This window comes from Brachyhypopomus gauderio, chromosome 7 (assembly GCF_052324685.1).
Source record: "Brachyhypopomus gauderio isolate BG-103 chromosome 7, BGAUD_0.2, whole genome shotgun sequence".
Lineage (NCBI taxonomy): Eukaryota > Metazoa > Chordata > Actinopteri > Gymnotiformes > Hypopomidae > Brachyhypopomus > Brachyhypopomus gauderio.
In genome coordinates, this window is record NC_135217.1 from 2,740,938 (window position 1) to 2,756,727 (window position 15,790).

Sequence of the window (15,790 nt, forward strand, 5' to 3'; positions counted from 1 at the left end):
GACTTTACTGCTTTAATAATATTATCTTCACCATTAGTCAGATGTTGAAAACCAGTTGCAAACTGATTGGTAAGCCAAGATGTATACTGTGATTGTTTGGAAATTTGGTATGTGTTTATTAGTGAATTACTACTACCAAATAATCCAGTGATGTCCGAGAAAAGATCTCGCTTCATGCGTGACTGTGAGTATGGAATTTGGACAGCTAATCTGCTTTTGTAGTCATACACTAAATCTTCAATCTGAGTTTTGAGCCATGTGTATGTTTTAGTGTAGGCTTTGCAATGTGTCAGATAAGCTGAGAGGATATTTGAAATATTGTAACTAACATGAACCATAATAAGGCATGCAATAGTGTCTTATTAATGTTTCCTCTAATAAGACCAGCTAGAGGGACAGGGTATGTATTCGGACACTGTGTTGGTTTGTGGTAGCCGCATGTCGTTAAATTGAAACAATATTTACGTGTCCATGTGCAATTTTCTGTACCTGTCCACAAATTTTGGTCAGCTTCACACCTACCAACACAATACATGCCTTCCCGACATTTTGTCCTGTGGAGAAGAGAGATTAAAAAGATGGGATGTATATGTGTTGTGTGTAGAATTGAGTGGTTCTATATGTGTGCACTAATACATGGCAGGTTCAAGTTCTTTTGTGTTATAGCACTTCTGAGGATCTACTCCATTATTTCCTCGCTTGTATAATGTGCTTAAAACACCTGCTTCTTGACCCTCAATTGATTTTAGTTTTATCCATGTTGTAGAATTGGCTTGGTTTGGAACATGGATAATAGGGATAGAAAAACTAATTGTAGGAGGATGAGTGGAACCTGAATTACAGCAAATTTGAGTTATACAATTTGGTTCTGGTGCTACACCAGGAGGCCATGTAACTATTTGCTTAGGTAAAATTGTCAGTGAATTTGAATTTGGTGAATTTGAATGGCCCCTTGAAGTATTTCCATACCCATCTCCCACATCCGAGCATGTGGCTCAATTTGACTCGCTGTCCTAGCTCTATGCAGGTTTCTTTGGTCACCATCCTAGCATCAGGGATCCATGGAACTGCAGTAGTGAGTCTGTGAATGTGAGAATGAAAACAGAACAACATGCTCTACATTTACTCACTACGTTTGAATAGCTTACATTGGGTCATATGGTACCACTTTAGTTTCTGCCTTGCTTTGACAGCTATACAGCTGTTGCAAACTCCTTTGACTTCATAAGGTCCATGCCAGCATGGAGCAAATGCATTGTCTTACACAAAAACTCTGATAAGAACCAAATCACCTTCTGAGAACTTGGTTTCTGTTGTGGGATTAAACAGAGCATCATTTCAGAGCTGCATGAGCATTCAGAACCTTGAGTCTATCTTGCAATTGCAGCAAGACAGTTTGCTGAGTGGTTTGTATTAAGGGACCCAAATCAGCAGGTGACACCTCTGGATCAATTGGGAGCTTCATGACTCTTCCTGTCATAAGCTCATAAGGGCTGATACCTGTGGCCCTTGAAGGAACGGCCCTCAAGACGGTTCACAATGTGGGCTTATAGGTCAGTGGAAGTGTAGGATCTGTACATGAATAGGCAGCTCCCGTATCAACAAGCACATTACATAACCAGCCTCCAAGGTTAGCTCTAGTTTTGATACGGTTACCACAGTGGATAACACTGCCTACAGTAATGGAGGCCACGCACCCTTATTGAGGACTGCTGTTTCTATCTGACCGGTTTTTGAGGTCAGATTTTATGAGCTTCGCTTGTACTGCATCTAACTGCTGACTGATCAGTGCAAGCTGCTCTCTTAATATCTGATATTCACCAGTAGGTCTCACCTCTTGTCGTTCCTTTGGCTTATGTGGCTTTATAGACTTCTGTTTGTTTAACTGGAAACAGTCCTCAATTACGTGTCCTACCTTGTTACAAAATTTGCAACGTTTCTCAAAAGTAGTTGGTTTGCTAGCAACTCCACTCTCAGCTACCCACTGAACTGTTGCAAGAGGTCTCTTGTTTGTTTTCAAGTGACTCTCCGTCCCCTGACTATGGAGTCAAATGTGTTATCTGGAGTTGCAACAGGATTTCATCATCCTTAGTTGGCTCTTCAATTCCTGAATTCCTAAAAACTACCCAAAGGCGCTCTGCAAACTGTTCAAATGGTTCTTTCCCTTGTTTTGCATCAATGATCTTATCCCATGCTGCCGGAACCGTACCCCTAATATCTAGAAGGGTATCTTTCAGTCTGGCTAACACATCCGTATGTGTTTCTCCCAGTAAGAGAGTCATGATTGTCCCATCCAGAAGTTGTTCTGGAGCTTTAGATATTAGCTCTGGAGGGATAGTTGTGAGTGCTATTTGCCAAATATCCTTTGGTTCTAAGCTAAAAGAGCTAGCTTGACGCATTAATGCACTCCAATATGGCTCAAATGGACCTTTACAGGGAAGCTTCCCAACAACGCTGGAATGTGCTGCACATTCATGAAAAGTTAGCTGTTGGCTAACATTAAAGCATTCACCATTGGGATCTGTCATTGTTTTAATGACGGCTACTTTAGATGCATTAGCATTTTTAGACCTGGTGCAAATAGGACTATGCTCCCTGTGCTCAGGTAACCCTGGAATTGCTGCTGCGAGCACCTGACTGCTCTTGTCTTGTCTCCATCTTCTTGGACTTACGGCCACATGGTCTTCCTTAACCAAATCTGCAAGTGGGGGTGTGGGTTTTGACCCCACAGCCTGGGCAAACCCAGCTGCTCCAGCTAGCTGTGGTATCACAGCTGGAGACTGCTGATAAACACCATCTGTATGAGGCCATGGCACTACCCCAGGTGCAAGGACTGGTGCTGGTGGGGGTGGTAACACAACCCCCTGCTGGCGGGCCTGATCTAATCTACTGTTTGCAAAGGCCATTAACATAACATCTTCATCACCCTCAGTGTCATCCAACAAAGGCGTGATTTGAATTTGAGGGTTAAAGATCTGTCGCACAGCAGCCACAGGAATTCCAGCATTATATTAATAATAATAATAATCTTTATTTGTATAGCACCTTTCATACATACTGTCACGTTGTGGGGGGGCCCCCTACCGGTCGCCCCCGGTTACAGCGGCAGCGGTCCTGTTTTTGGTCACGTGATGTTCGTCCCTCGGGTGGGCGGGACCCGTGATCCGTCTCACCTGAGGGTCATTTGTTCGTCTATATATGTCTTGTCTTTGTACCAGTTGACTGCTGGTTATTATTTCCTTAATCTGGAACCATGCACGGGTTTTTGGTTTGCACACTTTCTATTAAACCATCCTCTTTCCCTGAGACCTCTTTCCTTTTTAGTTGCTCACACCTGCCCGTCACACATACATGTAACTCAAAGTGCTTTACAGTATAAATAAAAGAAACATTAAAAGGAGATAAGACAAAAAGACAAAAAGAAAATGTTAAAAGAAATTAAAGATAAAAATATTAAAATAACATAAAAAGTAAAAAAGTAAAGTAAATAAAATAATAAAAGTAAAGTAAATAAGATAAAACTATTAAGATAGAGTTTCTTAACTAAAAGCGGATCTAAACAGGAATGTTTTGAGACTGCTCTTAAAACTATGCAGGGATGAAATGTCTCTGAGCTCTTCAGGAAGAAAATTCCAGAGCTTTGGGCCATAGTGGCTAAAAGCACCCTCGCCAATCTTTAATCGGCTTTTAGGAATCACCAGTAGATTACTGTTTGAAGACCTGAGAGACCTGACTGGAACATATCTAACCATCATTTCACTCAGGTAAAGAGGGGCAAGACCATGAAGACATTTAAAAACCATGACTAGAACCTTAAAATCTATTCTAAAGCTGACAGGTAACCAGTGCAGTGAGTGGAGTGCAGGTGTAATATGATCTCTCTTTCTCCTGCGGGTCAGAACCCTTGCAGCCGCGTTCTGAACTCGCTGTAGGTGTGAAATAGAGCTCTTTGGAAGAGCAGATAGAACAGCGTTACAATAATCTAGCCTTGGTGTGATAAATGCATGGACAAGTTTTTCACTGTCAGCAGGAGAGAGCATATCTCGGACCTTAGCGATGTTTCGAAGATGAAAGTAAGCTGTCTTGCATGTAGTCATGATGTGTGATTTGATATCACAGCATTTCTCCAAAGTTGAGGCATAATTCGTACCTGCTCTCAACTTACTTTGGAGACTAGCTATTTGCCTAGTGAATGCCTCACTCTGACATGCCCAAGTTAGCTTATCATACGCAAAGCTGTCTATTTGTAAACACATTCTCCTGATCTCCTCAGATCGGAGGCTTTCCAAGTTGCGCATACTGTCCAGTGCTTTCTTGTGTTGCTCTAAAGAGTTTAGGCTGTTGCGGAGGACTAAATAGCATGTGGCGGCTAATAATTTGTGTTGCTTAGGCTTTTTCAAAAAAATATGTTGGAGTTTACTCCTAGTGCTAAGCTTACAACCCTCAGATGAGAGCCAATTTAAAGTGAACTCATTGCTAGCATTTAGCGACAATCCATTGATGCCCATGCTAACCAGAGTTTCTTTTACCTCCAAAGCCCAATCCTCCATGAAGGCCTGCTCTTCTACACTAGCATATCCCTGAGCCATTGTGTGTACAAGCTAAAATCCTTGTCTTTTTACACGTGTCGGCACGCCTGCTACTCTGTGGGTATTCCGACCCGTTCTACAAATGTGTCTGTATGGTGCACCTATGTTTTCCCTGCTGCTAAAAAGAAGGGTAGATTTGTCTTACCTCAGAAGAGACCAAACCCAAAGATGCAGCAACATAGGTGTGAATCACAGACAGCAATCCGGTGGACGGTCGTAATCTGCTTGCAAAACTGTAAACTGGTTACTTTGTACTAGTAATGAATCACACTAGTACACCAATTTCTGTACTAGTACCATATCACGTCGGGGTCACCAAATTCTGTAGGGGTTATAGTTATGAGATATAACTAACCTACCTGCTTGCCTACAACCAAGGACGGAAATAGGTGCAGAAGAAGGATTGACATGCATAAAACTTAAATATCTGACTCCAAATTATAGTTGGTAAGAATCTAAAAGAACTCACTTCCCAAATAGATCATTACAGGTTATACAATATACCTAACCAACTTTTTAAAGTACCTTGCTATAAACAATAGCCTGCTTTGTCAGAGGTTTATCATAAACATGCGTAGCAGATCGGATACTTTAGAGGGAATTGGTATTAGCATTGATTTACCTTTTAACTGATACTAATAATGAGCTCATCTGGCCCAGTACAGCTATAATCAAGGAAGACCGTGGGAAGGCTACACAATTAACCAGATTTATTCAATAACCAACAAAATATAAAACAATAACATAACCATACTAGATTAAAGTAACAATAATACCTAATGGAAACAGAGATACCAACCGGTGCAGGCTGCCTCACGGAGAAGAACATAGGAGAGGATGAGAGAGAGAGCCAAGAGCAAGAGCGCAGATAAAAGAAGAGCAAGAGAGAAGAGAAGAGACCCCTGCACCCACAAACTTCTCCCTTTATACCCCCCAGCATCTCAAAGGGACAGCAGTCACAAAAACCAGGTTAACCAATGGGAATCAGGTTGCTGGTAAAGACAACAGAGTACATTTGCATACAGAGTGCATTCCATACAGGACTGCCACCTTTGGGGTGAAGTCTACAAACCTTCTCAGGGAGTGATGGAACTCTTACCCTGTTAGCATAATCTCTCCCAGCACACAACAAGCTGCAAAATGAGACTAAACATGCCACACAAACACACTGATATAACTAAAATACAAATGGTCAATTTTATCCCACCGCTATGGGAACCTCTTGAGGTAAACCACCATTTGTTGCCCCCCATGGTTTTATGGAGGAACACCAGATCTTGCATCCCCCACAGGAACACATCCGGGCACTCCTACAAGCTACAGGGGAAAAAGGTCAACCCACCAGTCAACGCTGAGGCTCTGGCGGGTTCTTTCTCAAGTCCTCCCGTTAATGCTCTATATGTTCGTGTCTCTGACGTGGAGGGAGTCAGAGAAAAGACGTCTGATGGCCTTCATTGATTCAGGGGCAGCCGCAAACTTTATTGACGTCTCTCTCATAGAAGAATTGGGAATACCCCTGTTTAACTTGGATAAGCCTCTCAAGGTAACTGCCGTAGATGGCCGAGCTTTGAGTTCTGGTGAGGTCGCCAAACAAACTGTGCCCATCGAGATGAGTATAGGAGGGCATCATGAACAGATCTCTCTTTATGTAATCAGTGCTCCCCAAATGTGTCTTATCCTGGGTTTTCCCTGGTTACAACGGCACAACCCGGAAGTCGACTGGTTGTCGCACACAGTAAAGGATTGGAGCCAGATCTGTAAAGAGACCTGTTTAAAGAAGGAGCTCGGTTCCCCTATTGATTGTCCACACGAAGCCATGGACCTTACTCAGGTCCCCACTGAATATCATGACCTAGTGGAGGTATTTAGCAAACAAAAAGCTGGCTTCCTTCCTCTTCACAGGGCTTATGATATGGCCATAGACCTGCTACCCGGGGCGAGGCCTCCCAGGGGCCGTCTCTTCTCTTTGGCTGTCCCGGAACGCAAGGCTATGGAAGACTATGTTAAGGAGGCACTTGCTGCGGGTTTTATTCGTCCCTCAACTTCACCCGCCGGTGCTGGTTTCTTCTTCGTAGGGAAGAAAGATGGCGGATTGAGGCCATGTATAGATTACCGTGGTCTCAATAAGGCAACCGTCAAAGACCGCCACCCATTACCCCTCATGGCCACAGCATTCGAGGCATTAAAAAAAGCCACTATATTTACCAAATTAGACCTTCGTAGTGTTTACAACCTGGTCAGGATTAGAGAAGGGGATGAGTGGAAGACCGCCTTTATTACCCCGTCAGGCCACTATGAATATTTAGTGATGTCATTTGGTTTAATGAACGCCCCTGCTGTTTTTCAGCGCTTTATAAATGAAGTGCTCAGAGAAGCCCTTGATAGGTATGCCTTCGTCTACCTAGACAATATCCTCATCTACAGCGACTCTGGGTCCGAGCATATCAAACATGTGAGGCGTGTCCTCCAACTCTTGCATGAAAACCATTTGTACGTTAAGTTGGAGAAATCGCTCTTCCATATCCAGGAAGTAGCCTTCTTAGGGTACAGGATAGCCCCTAATACTCTGGCTATGGACCCGTCCATTATTCGGGCAGTGACCCAATGGCCTACTCCCGCATCACTACGCCAAGTCCAGCGGTTCCTGGGTTTTGCCAATTTCTATCGCCGCTTCATAAAGGGGTTTAGTACCCTGGCGGCCCCGCTCATTAATCTCACTAAGAAAACCCCAGGTCCGTTTATGTGGTCTCCTGAGGCCCAGCAGTCATTCGATAGGCTCAAAAGGCAGTTCACCTCTGAGCCAAACCTGCGTATGCCTGACCCTGACCTGCCCTTTATTGTTGAGATCGATGCCTCAGATTACGGAGTGGGCGCCATTCTCTCCCAACGATCAGGTACCCCCCAGAAACTTCATCCATGTGCTTATTTTCCACACCGCATGACACCTGGCTAGAGAAACTACGACGTCGGCGACAAGGAGTTTCTGGCTGTGAAACTGGCACTAGAGGACTGGAGACATTGGTTAGAGGGGGCCAAAAACCCGTTCCTGGTCTGGACTGACCATAAAAACTTGGCTTACCTGCAGCAGGCCAAACGTCTTAACCCTAGACAAGCTAGGTGGTCACTTTTCTTTAGCCGGTTTGACTTTACTCTCTCCTATTGGCCTGGCACCAAAAACACAAAACCTGATGCACTGTCTCACCAGTGGGAGGTGCCAGCCGAATTGGTCGAGCCAAGCACAGTAATTCCCTCATCCAAGATAGTAGCACCCATTCAGTGGGACGTCGAGGCTGCTGTCAAACGGTCGCATACCCGTAGGCCTGGTCCTAGTGGGGTTCCCCCTGGCTGTCTGTATATACATCCTTCTATGAGGAAGAAGGTGATGAAGTGGGGCCATGACTCCCCTTTCGCTGCTCACCTGGGGGCACACCGCACCCTTGAACTACTGCGACGGCGGTTCTGGTGGTCCGGGATGGACCAGGAGGTGAGGAACTACGTTTCGGCCTGTGGGACATGCGCCCGCAATAAGGCCTCTCATGCCAAACCCTCCGGTCTGCTGCGTCCCTTCCCCATCCCGCCCAGGCCTTGGACCCATGTGGCTCTTGACTTTGTTACTGGGTTGCCCCCCTCTCGGGGCAACACTACTATCCTGGTTATCGTTGACCGATTCTCAAAAGTGGCAAGGTTCCTAGCCCTGCCTAAGCTCCCCTCTGCTTGTGAAATGGCCTCCTTATTTCTCCACATCGTCAGGCACCACGGTTTCCCTTCGGACGTGGTGTCCGATAGGGGGCCGCAGTTCACGAGTTGGTTTTAGGGAGCTTTCCTGAGCCTGTTGGGTGCCAAGGGCAGTCTATCGTCAGGGTTTCATCCTCAGACCAATGGCCAGACAGAAAGGACCAATCAGGATCCTCTAATCCGTCCTCCTGGTCTGACCAGCTCTTGTGGACCGAGTCACCTTTTGAGTGTCTCTACAGGTACGCACCTCCCATGTTCGCTGACCAAGAAAGGGAGGTGGCTGTTCCGGGAGCCCGTGCCTTGGTGCGGCGGTGCCGGTTGGCATGGCGTAAGGCCCGCAAAGCCCTGTTGTCCACCTCGGCTGGTTACTGCCGCAGTGCTGATAGGCACCGTCTCCTTGCCTTGTCCTTCCGCCCAGGGCAACGTGTCTGGCTGTCCGCCAAGGATCTGCCGGTTCGGGGTGGGACCAAGAAGTTGGCACCTCAATATCTGGGTCCCTTCAAGGTTGATGGGCGGATAAATCCGGTTTCCTACCGGCTGTTGCTTCCCCCTTCCATGCGGGTCCATCCTGTTTTCCACGTCTCCCGTCTACGCCCGGTTCTGTGTGGCATGCCTCGTGCTCCGGCTCAGCCGCCCCCCCGCAAGGTCGATGGTGGCCCAGTGTACACCGTTAATCGGTTGTTGGACCATCGCCGTGTGCGGGGTCGGGACCAGTACCTGGTGGACTGGGCAAGTTACGGGCCAGAGGAACGTTCCTGGGTCCCCGCCTCGCGCATTGTCGATTGGACCCTGATTCGCGACTTCTGCCGTGACAGGGCTGTCGCCCTGGGCCCGTGGGGTCTCAGGCCTAGGGGGGGGGCTCTATCAGGACTGGCTCGGATGCCACACCTTCTACCTCCACAAGAGGCACCCGAGTCAGTCCTAGACTTGCGGGACGTAATCAGCAATGATCCGTTTCAGCTGTCTGAAAGCTTCTTAAGGAAGCTTTGGGAAACAGATCATTGCTGATTCGTTTTGGTCTCGTCCCGTTGCGTTCTCAGCCTTTTCTCTGGTCTCTCAGTCTCTCACTCTCTCTTCTCTGCCTTTTTACTATTACTTATTCAAGTGTTATCTCCTGCGCCGCTTACTGGCCTCCCTCAAGTTTTCCTCCAGCTTTTTACTTCCTATCAGTTTATCTTTTATTTTGGGAAGTGTTTTGTTTTGTCGCGGCGTTTTTGCCTGCTGTCAGTCTTCCCCTGACATCCTTAGTTTCGTTTTTCACGCGTTGTATTTTTTCCGCGTTCTTTCTGTTGCCTTTGTTATTTTCCTCCCGTGCCTAGATGGTTGAGTTTCGTTTTTCACGTGTTAAGTATTCCACGTTGTTTTCTGTTGGATTTTTACTTTAATTACTCTCATTTACAGGCACTATTTAAGACCCACATATTCTTGCTGTCGACACTACTCATGTACTACAGACCAGTGAGAGATGAACGTCCCTGAGACCCTCACGACTGTTTGTTACGAATTGACCAGGCGGAGAGGGATCCAAATGCGGAAGTCGCTTTTATTTACATAAATCAAATACACAGAGTGTAACCAGTAGATCGCTAGCATTACTCTGAGTAGTGGTAACGTTTTCTTTGAGTGGTCGGGATGGTCCAGCGTCATAACGGGAGAGCCGAATCCAGGAGGCACAGAAGGGCTAGGCAGGAGATGAGGTCTAAGAAGCGAACAAGGGTCAGAGCACGGGAGATCAAACAGGAGAAAGAAATGCTCGGTATGTGGCATGAGCCAACAATACTTCGCGACTGAGACATGTAGGGGAAGGTGTATAAGTGTGACTGAAAGGGGGCATGGTAATGAGAGGCAGGTGAGGCTGGTTAGGGATGATAAGGTGGCATTCTTTACACTGTTATTACTTTACCTGGAGTGCACACATATGCTGAGTTTAAAATTGAGCTGTTGATTTTCTGCTGCTTTTATGGCCTCCATTTTGTTTATTTGGTTGTACTATGGAGAATAAAGTCCATTAAACAAACCTCTCACCTCTCACCCTCTTCCTACCACGCTGCTCTTTTGAATGAACTTTCAGTTAGGGCAATATTGGTATAATACTCATACTGTATATTAGTGTAATGTGGTAATACTCCCTTCAGTCACTGGGGTAATACTGGTATAATACTCATACTGTATATTAGTGTAATGTTGTGGTAATACTGTCTTCAGTCACTGGGGTAATATTGGTATAATACTCATACTGTATATTAGTGTAATGTGGTAATACTCTCTTCGTATAATACTCATTATACCAGGGAACACCCAGAGCTCTTTCCATAAGCGGCTCTCCCAAAGTCATGTTCAGATACTTGACACCTTCAGCACGTTCTTCATCTGGTATTGACTCCAATACCTTTCGGCTGTTTGAATTTATGGAGCCGAAACTTGCCTCTGCTGCAGAGCGCACTAGCTTCCTTGATAAGCTGGATTGCTTCAGCCTCAGATGATACACTCCCAAGACCATCATCGACATAAATATTTTTTTGGATGAATTTAACAGTGCTTTGAATAAACTGATCCTGAACTTCAGCAGCTAGATGTTTAAGACCAAATTGAGCAAAGGTGAGGAGGCTGCACCAAAGAGATGGACTTTCATCCAAAAAATTGATGGCATAGGGGTCATTCTCCATTTAGTCCTCCACAAAGGTTGGAGGACTAAAAAAAAGCCTAAAATATTAGGGACAATTCCAAGAGTCAGTATATACATTTTCACAGTTAACCTAAGATTAAAAACATATTTTCCTCATGATTTCTTTGATTTTCTGTCACGTTGGGCAACGCCCCCTCTCGTAGCTGTCACTCTGGGTTCCCTCATGTCTGTGTTCCCTGCCTGTTTGTCCCGCCCTGCTCGTTTATTTTGATGATGCCTCGTTTGTTACCACGCCCCTGTGTCATTGTCATCACCTGTCCCTAGTTTGGTTCTATGTATATAAGTCCCGTCATTCCCCAGTCGTGTCATCCGTGATTTTGTCTATCAGTTGGTTTGTTCATCCCGTCGGTACGTGCATTCGTGAGTTTACGCTGTGTTTCTGTTTTCCGTGTTTGTTCTGCCTGCTCCGTGTCTCCCCGTCGTGTTTAAGTTCCCTGTCCCATTATGCCCGTGTACCTTACCTGTTCTGGCTGCCCTCCCGGTTTGACCCACGCCTGTCCTTTCGACTCTGATTTTGGTATTCCCTTTAATAAATCTCGCTCCTCTCAGCGATTGTGTCCGTCTCCTCGCTCCGTAGCGCGAGCTACGTTACATAATCACGGATCCAACCAGGACACAGCGAGAGAGCGAGACTCCGGTGAGTTTAGTCGCTGTAACGAGTTGTTGGCTGCTTCCGTGCAGTTTAACTCTCATGTGTTACAGTGCGAACGAGCCGGAGACAGGAATACCCCTTGCGCTGTGGGAACAAGGAAGTCTCGTCGCAGACCGAAGAAAGCGCAGTCTCTCACTGCTGGCTTTCACGACGAGACTCCTATTGAGCGCTGGGAGTCTGCCCCGCTTGGCGAACACCACAGGGGTGAGCAACCTGTGGTGCAAGCAGCGGGCAGACGGAACGAGCGCACAGACGAGCCGTGGCTTAACCCTCGGTTGGCTCTCAATGGCTGCTGCGAGCTCCCGACGCCTCAGAGGAGGCGGAGCCATCGCAGAGAGAGCCACCGAGGGGCGTGTGTGTCTGTGTGTTCTTCCAGGCTCGCCCAGGACCCCGTGGGAGAGGACCTCCCTCCGCTGATTCCGGAAGCCGCTCCCCGAAGGCCCCTTAAGAATTTTTTTGGGGGGAGTACTAGCCACTCACCCCAGGAGTGGCCAGCTCGGACCCGGGAGGACGTCAGTATGGCGGTCACGCCCCCCGAGGACGTCAGTATGGCGGACACGCCCCCCGAGGACGTCCGTATGGCGGACACGCCCCCTGAGGACGTCGGCTTGGTGGCTCCGCCCCCCGAGGACGTCGGCTTGGTGGCTCCGCCCCCCGAGGACATCGGCTTGGTGGCTCCGCCCCCGAGGACGTCGGCTTGGTGGCTCCGCCCCCTGAGTGCATCTCCTCACCTCAGGTTCCTGTTCCCGCTGCCCGTAGGCAGTCCGTGCCGGTTCCTGTCCCCGCTGCCCGTCGGCAGTCCGCGCCTGTTCCTGTCCCTGCGACCCAGGAGAGGTCGTCCACGCCGGTTCCTGTCCCTGCGACCCAGGAGAGGTCGTCCACGTCTGTGTCTGGTCGTTTCCTCCAGGTCCCTGTCCCCGTGTCTGTTCCCCAAGTCCTGACCCACTTTGTTCCTGTGCCGGTCTCTGTAGTCCATGCCGTGTTTGCCTCTGTCCTTGTCTCTGCCCCGTCCCCTGGCCCCACTCCTGTGTCTGTTCCCGGTCCTGTCCCGTCCAGCCCTGCTCCCGTGCCTCGCCCGGTCCCTGCCTGTGTTGCCATTCCCCGGCCCAGCTCATGGCCAGCCTCCATGTCCCCTGTCTTTGTCCCTGCCATGCCCCAGGCCCCATGTCCTGTTCTGCCCGGTCCTGTCCCTCTGGTCTGTCCTGTGTCTGCTGTTCCTGTCCCTCGCCGTGTACCGTAGTTCCCTGTCCTGTCCTAGTCTGTGTCCCTGTCCTGTCTGCCCTTGCGTGCCCCGGAGTGGCACGCTTTGAGGGGGGGTTCTGTCACGTTGGGCAACGCCCCCTCTCGTAGCTGTCACTCTGGGTTCCCTCATGTCTGTGTTCCCTGCCTGTTTGTCCCGCCCTGCTCGTTTATTTTAATGATGCCTCGTTTGTTACCACGCCCCTGTGTCATTGTCATCACCTGTCCCTAGTTTGGTTCTATGTATATAAGTCCCGTCATTTCCCAGTCGTGTCATCCGTGATTTTGTCTATCAGTTGGTTTGTTCATCCCGTCGGTACGTGCATTCGTGAGTTTACGCTGTGTTTCTGTTTTCCGTGTTTGTTCTGCCTGCTCCGTGTCTCCCCGTCGTGTTTAAGTTCCCTGTCCCATTATGCCCGTGTACCTTACCTGTTCTGGCTGCCCTCCCGGTTTGACCCACGCCTATCCTTTCGACTCTGATTTTGGTATTCCCTTTAATAAATCTCGCTCCTCTCAGCGATTGTGTCCGTCTCCTCGCTCCGTAGCGCGAGCTACGTTACATTTTCCTTTTTTCAATCATATTTCAAAGGCGCTTTACATATGTAAAATAGCTCGTCACATAACCAATTTTCTACACTTAAGTAAAAATTTTTAGTGTAAAGAAATATTTTAAAAGGTTTAACTTTTGAGATTTCATAAAACAGATCCAGATTTACTATACACTGTGTGCAGAATTATTAGGCAAGTTGTATTTGAGAGGATTATTTTTATTATTGAACAAAAACTATGTTCTCAATGAACCCAAAATACTCATAAATATCAAAGTTTAATATTTTAGAAAGTTGGAGTGTTTTTTTTTAGATTTGGCTATCTTAGGAGGATATCTGTTTATGCAGGCAATTATTACTGTGCAGAATTATTAGGCAACCTAATAAAAGACAAATATATACCCATCTCACTTGTTTATTTTCACCAGGTAAACCAATATAACACAAAATTTAGAAATAAACATTTCTGACATTCAAAATCAAAACCAAAAACAAATTAGTGACCAATATAGCCACCTTTCTTCCATACATAGATTCTGTCAGTTGCTTGATCTGTTTACGATCAACATGGCGTGCAGCAGCCACTACAGCCTCCCAGACACTGTTCAGAGAGGTGTACTGTTTTCCCTCCCTGTAGATCTCACGTTTTATGATGGACCACAGGTTCTCTATGGGGTTCAGATCAGGTGAACAAGGGGGCCATGTCATTATTTTTTCTTCTTTTAGACCTTTACTGGCCAGCCACGCTGTGGAGTATTTGGATGCATGTGATGGGGCATTGTCCTGCATGAAAATCATGTTTTTCTTGAACGATACCGACTTCTTCCTGTACCACTGCTTGAAGAAGGTGTCTTCCAGAAACTGGCAGTAGGTCTGGGAGTTGATCTTCACTCCATCCTCAACCCGAAAAGGTCCCACAAGTTCATTTTTGATTATACCAACCCATAACAGTACTCCACCTCCACCTTGCTGGCGTCTGAGTCTAATTGGAGCTCTCTGCCCTTTACTGATCCAGCTTCGGGCCCATCCATCTGGTCCATCAAGAGTCACTCTCATTTCATCAGTCCATAAAACCTTAGAAAAATCAGTCTTAAGATATTTCTTGGCCCAGTCTTGACGTTTTAGCTTATGTTTCTTGTTCAAAGGTGGTCGGGTTTTCAGCCTTCCTTACCCTGAGTACTGCACACCTTGTGCTTTTTGATACTCCAGTAACGTTGCAGCTCTGAAATATGGTAGAACTGGTGGCAAATGGCATCTTGGCAACTTCACGCTTGATTTTCCTCAGTTCATGGGCTGTTATTTTGCGCCTTTTCTTTTCAACACGCTTCCTGCGACCCTGTAGGCTATTTGTCACAAAAAGCTTGATTGTTCGGTGATCCCGCTTCAAAAGTTTGGCAATTTCAAGACTGCTGCATCCCTCTGCAAGACATCTCACAATTTTTGACTTTTCAGAGTCCGTCAAATCTCACTTCTGACCCATTTTGCCAAAGGAAAGGAAGTTGCCTAATAATTAAGCACACCTTATATAAGGTGTTGATGTCATTGGGCCACACCCCTTCTCATTACAGAGATGCACATCACCTGATTTACTTAATTGGTAGTTGGCTTTCAAGCCTATACAGCTTGGAGTAGGACAACATGTATAAAAAGGATGATGTGATCAAAATACTCACTTGCCTAATAATTATGCACACACTACATTTAAAAAATATGTATTTTATTTTTAAAATATTTTTGTCACAAAGATTTCTGTCACTGGTGTTATCAGGACTCTTATGTTATATTTTATCATAGATATTTTTAGCTCTGTTAAACTGCTTCCCTGGGTCACAGGTCATCAAAGAATAAGCATCTCAAGGCATTGGAAGATGAGTCCATACTTGCTCATTTTATAATAATAATTTGATGATAATTCTGTTCATTAGGAAGAACATAACTTCTTTGTGTCACTGGTGTTATGTGCTTTAATTGTAAAAAAATAGATTTTTTTTTCAAATATCTTGTCATATGTTTTTTTTTTTCCATTCATTTTAAGTAGTTGCACATGGTCTCTTTACTGCCAATGAGGCAGCCATTTCACAAAATCTTACATTTTAACTAAAATGTCACTGGTGTCACAGTCACTGGTGTTATGTCATATTTATGTAACACCAGTGACATGTTTTGTCACCAGTGACTACTTTTATGAATGATCACAACACTTGAAAAACTATATGAAAGTGTGATAAATATTTTATTTAAAAAAATAAATAATTTTGGTAAGTATTTAAGTCTGTTAATGTTGTCATTTTGCTATCATAGCTAGGTATGGCCAGACAGAGTGCAGCAGAGAGACAGAGGC

At 46.2% G+C, this 15,790-nt stretch overlaps 1 protein-coding gene, 1 long non-coding RNA gene and 1 pseudogene across 4 annotated transcripts in view; 2 read left to right on the forward strand and 1 right to left on the reverse strand.

Annotated features, from left to right (window-relative positions):
* Positions 1-15,790, forward strand: part of LOC143518458 (uncharacterized) — a 203,616-nt gene that overhangs the window by 96,639 nt on the left and 91,187 nt on the right. The gene's annotated exons all lie outside the window — the stretch shown is intronic.
* The window catches only part of LOC143518169 (uncharacterized), a 93,157-nt gene that overhangs the window by 15,408 nt on the left and 61,959 nt on the right, over positions 1-15,790 (forward strand). The gene's annotated exons all lie outside the window — the stretch shown is intronic.
* On the reverse strand, positions 3-1,113 carry LOC143518324 (uncharacterized; annotated as a pseudogene).